At 42.4% G+C, this 16,690-nt stretch overlaps 1 protein-coding gene across 1 annotated transcript in view; it reads left to right on the forward strand.

Annotated features, from left to right (window-relative positions):
- Window positions 1–3,183: 3,183 nt before the first annotated feature.
- ADAMTS18 (ADAM metallopeptidase with thrombospondin type 1 motif 18) overlaps window positions 3,184–16,690 on the forward strand; it is a 175,278-nt gene continuing 161,771 nt past the window's right edge. Inside the window, exon 1 of the mRNA XM_027773447.1 lies at window positions 3,184–3,266. The gene's annotated coding sequence lies outside the window, so the exon portion shown is untranslated. The remainder of the gene's footprint in view (window positions 3,267–16,690) is intronic.

A 16,690-nucleotide genomic window follows, 5' to 3' on the forward strand; every position in this document is an offset into this window, starting at 1 on the left:
CCAAGGGAGGGGCCAAGCCCAACGAGGGGCGCGCTGGAAGCGGGTGGTCGGGAGCGCCGGCTCCAGCCTCGCTGCGCCTCTCACGCGCGATGTCACCTTTTCTCTTGCAGGCGCTGCAGCTGTGCTGCCTCTGCTGTGCGTCGGTCGCCGCAGCCTTAGCCAGTGACAGCAGCAGCGGTGGCAGCGGACTAAATGATGGTTCGTATTTGCTGGCGCCCTCACCCCTTGTCCAGGCACTTGGTCTCTCTTTCCCCCAGAAGAGAGGAAAGACAGAAAAGCACACCCCTAACCTGGCAGGTGTATGCTATCGTGGAAATAGCTCCTGCTCGGAGAGGGACCTTAAGGAGCGGACTCTGAACCTACAGGAGTCGATGCCTCAGTCTGACAGTCATATAGATGAGAAATGACCCCTTCCTTACCCCATGGCTTGTTAGGAAAAAAAACATCTTTAACTGTGGTGAGAAATCAGGAAAGAAGTGGGTATAGTCTAGGGATTAGCAACCCAAAGCTCCTTCCTTCCTTCCTTCCTCTCTGGGAAAGCCCACAGAAACTCCTTCTGGGTGAGAGATGGAAGGATGCGAGCCCTTCCTCAACCACGCTCCTCTCCACCTCTGTTCCTTTCCTTGCATCCCTGCTTGGCTGCCCCTGTGGTCCTGGGGACCCAAAGACTGCTTTTGGAGAGGAGAGCTGGTAGCTTGAGCTCTCTGAGCCACAAAATTCCACAACATCCCTCTCTTCTGTCGTTTATTAACTTCTCGGGGCAGGGAGAAGCCCTTGTTTTCATTGTTTGCCTCCAGCTAGGGAATAGCTGACTCCTGACCTGAGGTATCCAGTGAGACCTGGCTGTCTAGCCTGGGCTCCTTGGGTTTCTATGATCTGGGGCTCGGGAGGGTTATCTCCTTCTGTTGGGTTTATATTAGCAATTGGGAGATGGTTGGATTTTGAGAAGGGCTGTGGAGAAGTGAGCGGGAGGATAAGGAACCCCCTGAAATTAGCTCATGAGAAGCTCAGCGCTCAACCAGAGAGGCTGCAGTTTCTAAAACCACCCCTCATTGTTTATCAAATGCTGGGCGACCCCTTCCTTCTGTCCCAACCGCTACCTGTAAGGACCTCATTTTGAGTCAGCTCTTGAGTTGATTGATCAGATCATTCCTTACAGGGGGCCATGACTGACCCCCTTCCGCTCAAGGACTGGATGTAACCAATAGGCAGCTTTTCCTCCCCTGGAAACAAACAAGTAGCAGGTGTCTGTGGGAGGAGGGGGCTTTGTTGGCTGCTTCACTGGACGTCGCCTGCAGACGGCTCTCACGTGGCTCCCAACCAAAAGCAGGCAGAGCTTGTCATGATGTTGGATGAGGAGGTAAGCCAAAACATGCTGTAGAACCTGGAGCATCTGCCTGGGATGGTTTTCACAGTTACATTTTAGTTTGATAGAGGAAAGAGGTAGGTGTTTCTCTCAGGAAAACATGCCTGTAATGGAGCCACATACCTGTAAAGCAGGGGATCAGAGACTTTCAAGAGGAGCATTGTATGTCTTGCTCAGCTTTTTAAGATCAAGAGAAGGGGGAAAATCCAATTCTTTTAAAAATTGTGTATGTCATTATATAGCATTTCTAGTCGAGGGAGAAACTTCAGATAGGAGAGGCAGGACAGAAAAACTTAAGAACGAGAGTTGCCTAAGCAGTGAGAGTCGCAGGTGGTTCATATACAGACGAGAACAGTTGAAAATTATTGTCCTATTGGACTTTTTCTCCAAACATGAGTCTAATTAGCATCACTCATCCATCCCTCTTAGCTAGAACTTATTCATTCCTTAGCTTTTTTTCCTTTGGGCGGGGGAGGGGGCGGTGCTGCTGCTGTTGCAGTGGTATGTATTGACTGTTTTGGGAAAAGGGAAATTCCTTTTTCTCCCTCCCCCACATAACAAAGGACCCAGGTGACTCAAACATGCCTCATAGTTTTTTTTAAAGTCTTTCCAAACATTTCCCCAATTACTTTCCCATTCTGTGCCTGGAAAGTGGAAATGCTGCGTGTTTCTAATGTGCCGAGGGCTGAGTCCCAGTCATTTCAGGGGATGCTGCTTTTCTGTTGCAGTGTTTTGTGAAAGAAAACGGCCTGCTGTTTCCCTCTCCCAACAGCAAGTGGGTTTTCATCTCCTTCTGAACACGCTGCAGTTCGTGCTGCTCCAGGGAGCAAGGCAGAGGTATTTTTAAACATGCCTCTCCGGTGTTCTCTCCCTGGACACGCCCCCACTGACATGTCTGAGCAGTTTTACACATCAGGCCACGTGGGAAGGTTCTGATGATTTGGGGGCATTTTTATGCATGTGCTATATTTTGTGCTTACAGTGAAGCAGGGTTGTCCCTGAGAAAGCCTATAGTTAGACAGGATAAGGGTGATGCCTGTGCCAAGTTCCATTAGTACCCGTAAATGGCATCTGGAACATGAAACTCTGACATGTCTGTGATCTGAGGCATTATCTGAAGGTACCCAAGACTGTGAATTACCATTCGATGTGTGAACTCTGCCAAAAAATAAAAAGTATGCTCCCAACTCAGTCTAAGCACAATGATCTCAATCTTCTCGAAGAAGCATTCTTATTTATTGACTTTTGTGGTTTCCTATATATTAATTTTGTCTCCAAAAAATAAAACATGACATATGGATGGCTCCATGGCTCATATATAAAACGTCTATCTCCCTCCAGCCTGTGAGAGTTGGGACCTTTTCCACAGACATCAGAGTCGTGCTTGGCTTTCAGAGTCTGTAGGAGTCATTGCAGTGGAGGTTATTGTAGAGGTGAAGGGACCATCCTCTTTACGAGTGGCTCTGTATTATGCTGGTCTCAGGGCCTTGCAGTAAGAACGACGACCTCTGTGAGCTGTGCATTGGCTGCTCTGCTAACCTGTTCGACACCAGGGGCCCTAAACTCAACTTTTCCCGTTGCAGGTTACGTCTTTGTCACGCCGGTAGAAGTGGACTCAGGCGGGTCGTATATTTCACACGACATTTTGCACAACGGCAGGAAAAAGCGATCGGCACAGAGCGCCGGGAACTCCCTGCACTACCGGTTTTCAGCATTTGGACAGGAACTACACTTAGAACTTAAGCCCTCGGCAATTTTGAGCAGTCACTTTATTGTCCAGGTACTTGGGGAAAATGGTGCTTCAGAGACTCGGGAACCCGAGGTCGAGCGATGTTTCTATCAGGGATTTATCAGAAACGACAGCTTCTCCTCTGTCGCTGTGTCTACGTGTGCTGGCTTGGTAAGTACCCCCCAGGATGAGTCAAACTCTCTCTTCTGTGTGTTGTAGAAGTTGAGTGAGCAGATGTCTACAATATTAAGTGTTCTTCTAGTCAACTCCACACGTTCGCAGTGTCCGCTTTGGTACTTACAGTATTCTCAATTGAGTTAATCTAATCTGCTCCCAGAAAAAGAAAACATAATAGAACTTTAATTACCATTTAGAACATTCTTTTGATGTTTAATGGTCTGGGCCTTTTCATTCTCCATGATTGAGACCAATCCCCAAGGAAATTAATTTGATGGATGCCATTCGCTTTGTGAAGTCTTAGGAGACCAGCCATTCTATAAATCTAACAAGCTGCATGCGTCTGCATTGCTTTGAAATGAGAAAACTGCATTTCTATGCAAAATTGGTAAGCCCAACTTTCACTTTACTGAAGGGTAGGCCTTTTGTTTCAACTAACCTGTTGGTGTTGTCTTGCTCACATAAGACATCGTTTTAGAGTGTGGTGTAGTGTGTTCGAGGGCTGGCAGGATGACGTATAGCAGCCAGGAAGACAGGACACTTGAAAGCATTTGGGACCAAGTGTTCTTTCCTCTCTGTGTAATCCTCGTTTCTTAATTGCCAGGCAAAGAAGATCAGTGTAAATGACACTACTCTCAGAATTCAATCACATGTACAAGGTGGGACACAGCCTTCGGGCTTGATGTCATTCTGCATGGCAAGTGATAAGTGTCTTTAAGTGGCAGAAGAGTGTGTGTGTGTTGGGACACATGGCGATCATGATATGGAATAGACAGGAAGCCCTCTGAGAGCGTAGTTAGTATCGTGTAATGCATCATGGCTGACCGCATCGGAGCACAAAACAAGGGGGAGTGGCTTAGGAGGGCGTGAATGGGGATCTGCATGTTCTTCGCTATGCCAAACCTCCAGTTATTTATGTATTAGGTTTTTGCCAGAGGGTGTGTGAGCTCTCTAAAGAGTAAGACAGTGAATGGGAAAGTGATAACTCATTCCCCAAGGGTGATGGCCATGTTGCAATCTATCTCCTCCATTCTGCTTTTCTCTCAGGATTTTGGGCATGTACACACACATGCCTGGCGTGATTTTCAAGCTGCTAGGTCTGGGACTGGAAATGTGGTTGACCATGTGAGAATGCAGTGCCTTAACCATCACACCACCTGCTGGCCCCTCTTTTGTTTTTTTTTTTTTTTTTTTTTTTTTTTATCCATTCTGTGGCCTGAAATTTAGCTAAAACTTTTCATCACAACCAGTCATGATATTCTTTGGTCTCTTTAAAGTCCAGAGTGAAGCAAAAACTTAACAATTCCCATTGATAGTTGATCCATTTTGGTGATGACTATGGTTCACTAGCAATCTATGTATCATAACATGATTATATATATGTGTGTGTGCATACACACATGACTATCTTGGCTTTTTGTCTTTATTAGTGAATCTCTTTCTTTGGCCTCGCCTTTGCAGTTCTTTCTCTTCTATCTCAGTCTTCAGAAGGCGCTTAGGTGTCCCACTGGAGTGATTTAAACCTTCACATTCCTACAAACCAGATTGTTAGAAGCATTCTGCCTGGGTTCTAATTCTTCCACCAGCACTTACTTAAAGTCCTTAGAAAAGTTACTTAACCTCTTTATACCTTAGTTTCTTCGTCTATTAAAATGGGAATAACAAGAGAGTTGACCTCACAGGACTGTGGAAATTAAACAGCTTTTTCTGTGGAAAATAATACAACAGTTCCTGATGGGCAGTTATTGCTCTGTAGATGGTCTAGTTCCAGCAAGTTCAGCTTTCTCTGGATTCCATTGTCTGTGAGTGGCAGGAAATCTGATCAATTGCCTCATATCAATAGATGTTGGGTTATTTCCTTTAAGGAAGAGATTCTATTTTGAATGGAGAGCAAAGGACCACTTAACACATGAGAATGATATTTTTCTATGCAAAAAATGTGTTGTGACTTTCCCCACGACCTAATAATTCCCTCTTTGTGATGGTAGAAGAAGTAATCAGAGTAGTGGGAGCAATAGGCAGCCTGCTTTGCCTGAGTCTGAGGTGGATCCTACTAGGGTTGTGAGAGTCAGGTGGTCCCCACCTTTCAACACACGGGACGTATATACTTAGTTAAGGTTACCTCTCTAAACCTCAGTTTGCTCTCAGGAACCAGTGAGGTGATTTCCAAGATTGCTATAGCATCTGACCCTGATTTCCCCGTGTGTTGACCTTGAAGGACCCACTTGGTAAGGGGCAGGGAGAGAGTTGTTCCCCTCCCCCATCATGCCCTGCCAAACAGACACTGCAAAACACACACACATTTATTCATACTCAGTAAAACAATAAGGAAAAATAAGAAAGAACAGGATTACAACCAACAAGCTAAGATAATGTTCTCTCTTAATTTGTATACCCTTGTTTTGAAATGGAATGCATATACAGAAAAGCGTAAAAATCCTAAGAACACAGCTTAATAAGTTTTTACCAAATTCTCATTCCTGTAACCACCAGCTGGATCAAGCTGGACATTATTAGTTCCCCAGGAGAATCCCCTTGTCCTCTTCTCCATCACTATGCCCCCAGAAGTCATTTGTATCCTAACTTCTAACATAATTTAATTCTGCCTATTTAAAGTGTATGTAAATAACATCATAGCAGATTTCTCTGCATGAAGACACTGCAAGAAGATTTCCATCTAATTGTTGATCAAATTGTTTCCCGTTTGGAACTGTTATGATGAATTTTGTTGAACATTCTTGCTTATGACTTTTGGTGAATGTACAGACTTACTCTGTTGGACACAAATGAGAGAATAAAGTCACTGGGTGGTAGGGTATGCATATGTTCAGCTTTGGTAACTACTGGCAAACAGCTTTCAGACCGGTCATATTGGTTTACTCTTCCATCCCCAGTGTGTGAGAGGTATGATTGCCCCTGACCCTCACCCACATTTGATACTGTCTACTTTTCCACGAGAGCCAGATTGATTAATGGGTCTGAAGTAGTGCCACATTATGGATTTTGTGTGCGTTTTTCTGGTGGTTACTAAAGTCGAGCGCCATTTCTTTTTTTTTTTCTTTTTTTGGAGAGATTTTTGCTATAGGGTGCGTGCGCTCACCAGAAAGACAGAGACAGAGAGACAGAAAATGAGAGATCACACCCCAGGGGGGATGGCCATGCCGCAATCCCTTCTCCTCCCTTCTCCTTTTGGGATCTTGGACATGCATGCACACACGCCTGGCGTGAGTTTAAGCCACTGGGTCGGGGACCCGAACCACAGTCGACTACGTGGGAGTCCAGTAACATAGCCATTTCACTAATTGCTGGTCCCATCGAGTGCCATTTCTTAAGCTATTGGCTATTTGTACACACCCTTTTGTGATCTATCTATAGCCTCTATGAACAAAAAATGTTTTCAGCCTAAATTGTGATGTTTATTCCTTCCTCTGAATAGAAACAAAACTTCTGAGCAAAGAAATCTTTGCCAACTTAACCTCTTTGTTATTATGATTATGCATCTCTAATGATGTATGTATTTACTTATGAAACAGTATCAAATAGAAGTTGTGAAAGTTGTGAGTCTTGTGAGATCACTTGAAGTAACAATTTGAGGGGATACTTCATTAAAGGCACTTTAAGATAGAGAGATGAAGCCTAGGTCAAGAAGAAGAATTTCTTCAATCCTTCTAGCTACCCATAGGCATTACTCAGCTTGTTTAACTAAGCAAGAGATTCCTAACCCCTTTAAAATTAATTAACAGGTACAGTAATGGATTTAGAATAGTCAGTGATTCAACAGTATGGCGGCAGGGGGAACAAATCTCAAACATGCCTGTCAGACTTACCAGAGTTCACCTGCCAGGAGAGATGGGCAAGTTGTCTTCCATTAATACAGAGACGAGGTGAGATGATCAAGGCAGAGAGATGGAACTTCACTTACCTTCTGTACCAGTTTCTTTAAGAGCAGGGCTGGACCACTCCTCAGTTTCCCTATAGAGGCGAGAGCAGTCTCCCACTGTGCATGCAGCATATATTAAAGTAATAAGTGATCTTTCAATGCTGACCATTAGCTTGACAGCTGGGGAAACCCCAGAAGAAAGTGAGTGAAGGTAGAAGGATTATAATAATAAAATACATATATACATACATTCACGTAGGCATGTGTATAGACTCCAGCTAGAATTTTTCTGGCAGGGAATTCTCCCTTTAATAATCTGGAATTAACCTATACTTGAAATATTTGTAGTATTTTACACATTGCACCCCACACACATACACAACTGACAGGTCTCACTGTATTCAGGAGTTAAGTTGATCGTTACTTACTTGAAATATTTTATAAATCATGAGTTGCAAACTTCCCTGAGTGAATTCTGCCCACTCTTATGTTTGAGGGTGATTATTTTCACAATTTGGGATGTCTTCATCCTATGCCCCTAGGAGAGCTCACTACTGCCCCCACTGGAGGCCTCGTACTCTATGAAGGTATTTTGGTTTGCAGCCTTTATCCCAGAATCTTCTGGTAAGGGATGAACAAGCTGTTCCCTGCTAGGTATTTCCTTTCTGTCACGTCCAGCCTCCACCAGCGGCCACAGTGATGCAAAGGTCATAAGAGCCAGCAAACTGTGACACCAAGGGAGACTCCATCTTGGTGTTAAACCGTAAACAGCTTTCTTGGGATTTCCACCTGTTTAAATTTTTTTTTAAGAGATTTTTTCCATAGGGTGCATGCATGTGCATGCTCACCAGGGAAATAGAAAGAAAGCAAGAAATCACCCCCAGGGGGGATGGCTATGCTGCAATCCCTTCTCCTCCATACTTCTCTCAGAATTTCAGGCACGCACTCACACACACCTGACATGAGTTTCAAGCTACAGGTCCAGTACTCAAACCCCAGTCAACTATGTGGGAATCCAGTGACATAACCATTACACTCTCTGCTAGTCCTGTTTAATTTTGTTTTCTAATAGAGCAAAACTCTGTCTTCCTGCATGCTAGGATATTTTAAAAACTTTTCTGCTAAAAATCCATTTTACCTCAGTGATCCTTTTTAGCAGGGCAGTGATTTTCAGAGGTGATTGTGGTAGCTTCATTGGAGTGGATTAAAGATGGACTTTAACCACAACAGAAGCTCAGAGAGTCTCGGCCCAGGAATGTGCATTTTTCACCCTCTAAGTGGTTCTGACAGCTACTAACATTTTAGAATCACTTAGTGGAAATACATGTGTGGAACTTACCAGGAAGGCATGCTGAATCATCATTCTTCATTCAGCACCTGTTTATCAGCCTGTGTGCATCAGGCACAGCTCAGAGTAGGTCGATAGAGTAGGTGGTGGCTGGAACCGAATTGTAGCCTAAGAGAAGTTGGGCAGTACTGCTAGGCCTGGAGACTGCTATTTTATTGTGAACCAAGCCTTGACTCAGCAGAACTCTGACCAGGGAGTTCACAGGTACTGTTTTTGAAAAGGGACAGCCCGTCAAGTTAATGCCAAAATGCCACTTCTCAGAGCTTTACAATGTACGTTAGTGTGTTAATAAGTCAGTTATATCCTACATTAAGGGCATCTGTTTATTTTTATTAATTTTTTAAGTTGTTTTTTAGGTTTTTGCTGTAAGGTACATGTGCCCGCTGGAGACAGACAGTGAGAAAGTGAGAAATCACATCCTAAGGGGGATGGCCATGATGTAATCCCTTCTCCTTTCTTCTCTAAGGATTTTGAGCATGCATGCACATGCACCTGGCATGATTTTCTGTCCTTTTTTTTTTTTTTTCTTTTGGAGAGGTTTTTGCTATAGGGCACATGTGCTCACCAGAAAGACAAGGGAGACAGAGAGATAGAAAGTGAGAAATCAACCCCTAGGAAGGATGGCCATGCAGCAATCCATTCTCCTCCATTCTCTTCTCAGGATCTTGGGCATGCATGCACACGTGCCCGGCATGAGTTTAAGTCACCGGGTCCAGACTCAAATCATGGTCGGCTACATGGGAGTCCAGCAACATAGCCATTGTGCCAACTGCTGGTCCCCCAGGCATTATTTCAAAGCCACTGAGTCCAGGAGTTGAAGCATAATCGGCCATGTGGGAGTCCAGTGCCTCAACCACCATGCCACCTGATGATCCCTATTTAATTATTTTTAAACCTAGTTTCACTAACTTGTTTGGTCATGGATTTTTTTTTTTTTTTTACAAGAAACAACTCTCCAGTTTAGTGGCAAAATGCTAAAACAATAATTTCCCAAAGAGATGGTATAGTATTATGTACTGATTTCTTTTAAGAGATGCTTCAAGAATAAATGGGTTTCATGGTCATATATGTTAGGAAAACTAGATTTAAAGGAAGTTCAAGGTCTTTAATCCATTTCACATGCCTTAATGTGCTGATATGCATTGAGTAGCTTCAAGAGGTGGGATTTTGAAACTAATTTAACTGCTCTTGGGGCCAGCAAGTCACATGGTAGTAGGGGTACTAGACGCCCATATGACTGACTGTGGTTTGAGCCCTGGACCTGGTGGCTTGAAAATCATCCCAGGTGCAAATGTGTATGTATGTCCAAAACCCCAGGAGGAGAGTGGAAGAGGGGATTAGGGCATGGCCATCCCCCCGGGAGGAGATTTTGTACTTTCCCTCTCACTCTCTCTCATGAGCACTCACATCCTATGACAGAAACCTTAAAAAAAAAAATCCCTCTTTTAAACCATCAACGTTTTGTATCAGGGTTCTTTGGTTTACAAAAAAGATAGTTTCCTAGGTCTGAGATTATTTGTACTTTATTGGTACCTGATATGACTGTTCAGTGGGGAAACATACCCTTTGCTTAAGAAACTCTAAACCAAGCTCCATTCTTTTGGAAATGAAGTGAAAAGACATGCTGGCACTGTTGTCCCCACTGCATGTCAGCCCAGCCCTGCCATGTGTGGACGTCGGTACCTTTGATTAACCACCTCAGAGAAGGACCTGCTGACAAGAGTGGTAGACCGACCGCCTTGCAGTTCTCGTGGGCTCTGCTGCCCAGGTTCTGATTACTGTCAGCCTGGGCATTGTGGCCGAGGCTCCAAGTGGAATGAGTACACGATCCAGGCTCCCCGGGGAATCCGCACCAGCCTCAATTCCTAATGCACCATCCAATTTTGTCACTTGGTTTCTCTTCGTTTCTCTTTTCTTTGTCCCCAACAATGAAATCGTAAGTGGCATTTCTTCTCCATGGCCGGCTGCCCTAATGTCCCCATTGTATCCTTCTTTAGTGATGGCCTTTTTAGACCAGACTGCAGTGACCCATTCTCCAGAGAGCCTGGGTCCCTGCAAGGAGTTTTGGAAGCAATTGGATTTCAATAGGCGGCAGGGACGCTTTGATCTCCCCTTTTCAAAAGTATTTTATGACTCAGAAAGCTCAGTCATTGAGTTGTCTGTTGCTGGTCACTGCCTGCCAAGGAGTCTTTACAAAGCTGATTTCCATTCATGAAAGGGCTGAAGTTAAGTGACCTTAGTCCGTGGCAGGCAGAAAGAAACTAGGTTCTGTGGCTTTGAGGGCCTTGTTAGCTAGCAGGGGTTTGCTGAATTACATATACCCCTTTGGAACTTTCTGGTCACTTGAGAGGATCATGTGAAATGAAGGATTAGACTGGGTTGTATTTTCATGTTTTTTGATACAGGTTGACCCAAACCAGAGATGTTTTCTTAGGCTATTAGTCAATTCATCAAGGGTAAAAAGACTTTTGTTTGTTTGGCTTCTCTCCTGTATGTCCCCTTTACACATGATTTATGAAGAGAATTATTTGCTCATAAAAACACTTTTAGCAAAATGCCAGATCAAACTCTTTCTTTTTTAAAAAAAAAATAGTTATAGTTCTTGCCAGAGAGCTGGACCCCAAGATAGTTAAGGCCATTTTGAGGGGTCTCACGAGGGACCCGAGAGGCCAGCGGTTCCTATCTGGCTCACTGTGTTCAGTATAATGTGTTCAAGGTTCATTTAGCCATCGCATATCAAAGTTCACTCCTTTTAAAGGCAAAATAACATTCCCCTGTATATAAACACTGTTTCATCTACTCACTTACCTTTGGACTATTGGGAATAATGCTGCTATGAACATCGGTGACAATGTTTTAGTCCCTGCTTCTGGAAGTGGAAAGGCTGTATCATGTAATTCTTGACTTTGGACGAGACAGCAGTCTAGGAGGAAAATGGCCACTAGCTGCTCCCCCCACCCCCACACACATCCATGCTCCCCTCTTCTTGAGGCCTTTTTCAATCTTGTCAGTACAGGAAAAAAAAATACACGGGCATTGACGAGCATCTGGTAGGAGTGTTTGGGGATTTGGGAGTAGGAAGTAACCACTGCTTTATCCACTATGAACAAATAAAATGAAAGAAAGAGAAAGAATAGAAAAAGAGGCTCAACAAATAAGCCATGACGTGGGTCACTTCATGTGTGATCAAGTAGTACAATCTTAGCGACTTTGAGCACAGACTTTGTCGTCCCAGACCTTGACTTTGATAACTACATGAACCAGATAAAATGATCCTCTCTAGGCTTAATTTCTTCATTGGTAAGATGAAGATGATGATAGTACCTCCTCATGGTACTTAGGGATATTAATTAAAATAAAAATACTCCATATACATACTTCAAACAGTGCCTGGCACAGTAATAATATCAGTAGTAATAATGACAGTGATAATTACCATTGAACAGCTTTTTTTTTTAATTTTAGAGAGAGATTTTTGCTATAGGGCATGGGCACTCACCAGAGAGACAGAGACAGAGAGACAGAAAGCAAGAAATCACTCCCCAGGGGTCTGGCCATGCCCCAATCCCTTCTCTTCCACTCTCCACTCAAAATTTGGGCACACACACACACACACACACACGTGCACCTGGCGTGAGTTTGAAGTCACTAGGTCCAGGGCTCCAACGGCAGTCAGCAATGTAACCATTATGCCACCTGCTGGTCCCAGCACACTTTTTTCTTTCTTTCTATTTTTATTTATTTATTTATTTTTTTAATAAAGGAATCTTTGAAATTGGCTAATGCCATTCCTTACCTCTCACAGAGAGGAAAGAGTTTTAGCCTAGATAAAAAGAGTAGTTTATATTTCTTGAGTATTTACGGTTATTGAAACTGGGTTACTGAATGGAAGAGTGAACTGACTCAGAGCTAAACCTTTGTAATATTTAACTGCCACTTAGAGTATTCATAGTTAAGGCCTAATGTAGCGGTCCTTTAGCCAGGCACTCCAGACATACTTTGACCATTCAGAAGAAAAAATAAATGTATGTCCAGGCCCCACCTTGGACAATGTAGTAAGTTTCAAAGCTTAGATGTTCATGGTTTCACAAACGGTTTCCCTGGGCCCTCACAATTGTGAATCACTGTCCTAAATGTATTTGTAAAGAACCTTGTTGGTGGAAATACAAAATGACTTGACACAGTCACGTCACAATCCTCTCTTCTCCCATTCAGGATTTTAGGCATGCATACACAAACATCCAGTATGTTTTTCAAGCCACTGGGTCTGGAATGAAACCAATATTTGACCATATGGGATCCAGCTACCTTTATCACCAGGCCACCATAGACTGACTGTGGATAATCTTTTTTTTTTTTTTTTTTTTTTTAAATATGTGTTTGTCATAGGGCACTTGCAATCACCACAGAGAGATGGGGGAAAGCAAGAGATCATTCCCCAGGGGGATGGTCATACTGCAATCCCTTCTCTCGAACTTTTGGGCAGACATGGACAATCCTTCTAATCCCTCCTCTTCTCCCTCCCTCCAGGCTTGGATAGTTTTCAGCAAGGTTAAGACCTAAGATATACAATGATGTCATCACTGCTACTGGCTCTCTCATAGTCTCTACTCTTCTTGCTCTGGCTCGGCTTCCTTTTGCATTCAGTCACAGAGATGACTTGAACATTTCCTTGGGGACCTGGTGACTAACTCAGTGACAGCACTGCAGGTATAACCTATATCATACCAGAAGTGTGTGGAACTCCGGGTTTTCTTTGCTCTCTCAAACCTGTGTAAGCTTCAGTGGCCACTCTGAATTCATCTCTGTAACCAAGAAAAACTAAGCCGTATCTTTGTTTTTGTATCAATATGTGAATTAATGCATAGAAAGAGGTCTGCATCTGCAGTGGTAAACAGTCTACCCAGGGCTTCATAGTCATCCCCTTGAGGCTCTTTTTGAAACTACGTTATTGTTTCTGTTGCATGGGTGTGCATGTGAGTCTGAAATACACACAACTATCAGCCAATCCTTTTCCCAAAGCATCTTGATTGGTGGTGGGAGAGGAGTATTTAAAATGGCCTATATCTTGGAGTTCTTTATCAGCACATACAGATCTATTTTATTTTAACTGCTGGGCATTTAATAATTCCCTTCCAATTAATATGCAGGTACTTCAAAAAGTTTGTGGAAAATAGAATTAAAGTACAAGTTAATTTTGGTGCAAAAGTTTTCTTTTAAATCCGTGCATACTTTTCTCATAATATACATTTTCCATGAACTTTGTATGCTTGTTTCCAGTTTATTTTTTGATGTTGCTAAAAATAATATTCATATCTGTATACCTCTTCTTAGTTATATGCAATTCTGTATTTTATGAGAAAAAGAGAGAAAGAGAAGCTGGGAGGTCCAACACTTATTGGATATTAGCTCTGGCCAGAAATGTAGTCACTGACACGAGTCACCCAATATCACTGTCTCTGTTAGCCTGGTTGTGTTAGATGCAGTTGCCATGACCGCATTTCATTCTTGCTTTCCAATAGCATAAGACAGTGGCTTACAATAGTCCTCTTCAGTGAAACACATGTGTTGGTAAAATGACATGGTTTCCCACCAGCAGCAATAAACAGTTTAAGAGAAGATGATAGTGATTAATTCCTGAAGTCCAAATATAAACAGGTCTAATGATAGTACTGAACATTAAGTCTTTTTGTGACCAAAACTATTTGCCTGGACTTCATATACATCTCTGTTCACAACCCAGGAGTTCCTCTTCTGTTACATTAAGTTGTTCCCATGAAAGCTTGTTCCCACGGTTGGTCTTTTTTTTTTTTTTTTTTTTTTTATCCAATTATAGTGCAGAATACACTCAAATACCATAATACAAGTCTGGTGAGAGTGTTCTGTCTGGACAGCATGGTCACCTCTCCTGAAGGGATGCCTTTGATGTATCTAAGGATTTCATTTTCAGAGGAATTCTTTTGATTGCTTATTCATGCCACTGAGCTTTGGAATATTTTATCTGCCCTTATTACCACTGCAAGCCAAGAGGGCATGCTTTCTAATATAAATTATATAGTGCACATCATTAATTCACTAGAAGTCAGCGAGGTGCACCCGTCTTCGGGAGACGGCACTTGAAAGGGATTGTGATAAGCTGGTAAAAGGAGATTATCTCTTCTGATTTTCTGAGTTCTACAGCAGAGTTAGTTTTGTTGTCTATGGGTGCTCTCTGATTTTACAACTCCTGATCTCCCTTTCTTACTATATTTCACTTTTACACGTTGTAGGAGGCAAAGTCAGAATTACCCAGAATTAATTTCTGTGGGCAAATAATGAACACAGTGTTTTTTTTTCCACGTGGATTATTGAGTCTGGGTCTGTTTTATTCAGTTCAGGGATGTGATCGAAATAAAATATTACTTAATTGCATTCTCTTTAAATATGCTAGTGTGTATGTCTCCATCTTAGGGTTTGGCAGTCATTGTTTTCCAATAAAATGCATTCCAGTAGAATGAATTCTATTCTTGTAAAAGGTTTCCTTTTCCATATTCAACACTGCCATTTATGATTTTAAAATGAGCCAAAAAGAGTGATTCTTGGTGCATGTTTTCCCATAAAAGTTTTTTCCCCGGGTTTGGTTTTTTTTTTTTTTTTTTTTTTATCCAATTATAGTGCAGAATACACTCAAATACCATAATACAAGTCTGGTGAGAGTGTTCTGTCTGGACAGCATGGTCACCTCTCCTGAAGGGATGCCTTTGATGTATCTAAGGATTTCATTTTCAGAGGAATTCTTTTGATTGCTTATTCATGCCACTGAGCTTTGGAATATTTTATCTGCCCTTATTACCACTGCAAGCCAAGAGGGCATGCTTTCTAATATAAATTATATAGTGCACATCATTAATTCACTAGAAGTCAGCGAGGTGCACCCGTCTTCGGGAGACGGCACTTGAAAGGGATTGTGATAAGCTGGTAAAAGGAGATTATCTCTTCTGATTTTCTGAGTTCTACAGCAGAGTTAGTTTTGTTGTCTATGGGTGCTCTCTGATTTTACAACTCCTGATCTCCCTTTCTTACTATATTTCACTTTTACACGTTGTAGGAGGCAAAGTCAGAATTACCCAGAATTAATTTCTGTGGGCAAATAATGAACACAGTGTTTTTTTTTCCACGTGGATTATTGAGTCTGGGTCTGTTTTATTCAGTTCAGGGATGTGATCGAAATAAAATATTACTTAATTGCATTCTCTTTAAATATGCTAGTGTGTATGTCTCCATCTTAGGGTTTGGCAGTCATTGTTTTCCAATAAAATGCATTCCAGTAGAATGAATTCTATTCTTGTAAAAGGTTTCCTTTTCCATATTCAACACTGCCATTTATGATTTTAAAATGAGCCAAAAAGAGTGATTCTTGGTGCAGGGAGCTCTTAAATAGCAGGTGTCTATGGTTTATCCCTTTCCAAGTGAATCGAAGTAGAATGCCTGAGGTTGGGGCCCAGGCATCTGTATTTTTAAAAAAGATTTCCCAGGTGTGCTTCTAATGCACAGTCCAGTTTGAAAACCCCTAGGTTTAGGTAAATATCAGGGATATTGGAGATGCTATTGTCTCAAAAATTATTTGTAGAGCAGTTTAAGATGGCTTGATGGTATGTTAAAATGCATGGTATCTTAGAAGCTCATTCCCCTCACTTGTTATATTGTCTTGGGGTAGTTGTTCTTTGGGAAGAAATATAATTGAAATGATTTTAAATTCACGAAAAGTTGCAAAAATAATACAGAGAGTTCTCTTGAACACTTCACCCTGTTTTGGGAAATTATCAAATTATCTAGGAATCTAGTTTCTTTGTTTGTAAAGTGGATATAAAACAAACAAATGGTCTTAACCCACTATAGTGTTGCTTACAGAAATACCTGAGACGTCATGATCTAGAAAGAATAGAGGTTTATTTGGCTTATGATTCCTGCAAATGAAAGGTCTAAAGGCATGAGTCTGGCGTCAGGCCAGTCACAACATGGCTGCTAGTAAAAGAGAGTACAGCAGAGAGACATAAAGACCTGGAGAGACAGAAAGACCTGGAGGGAACTCTCTTCCTTTCGTAATAATCCCTTCTCATGAGCTAGTCCTCACTGGGTCTCAGGCACATCATTAATCTAGAGTGATGGCTCCATGATCCAATCACTGCCCACTAGGCCTCACCCCTTAAA

The sequence above is a fragment of the Tupaia chinensis genome, unplaced genomic scaffold (genome assembly GCF_000334495.1).
Source record: "Tupaia chinensis unplaced genomic scaffold, TupChi_1.0 Scaffold000355_1, whole genome shotgun sequence".
Lineage (NCBI taxonomy): Eukaryota > Metazoa > Chordata > Mammalia > Scandentia > Tupaiidae > Tupaia > Tupaia belangeri.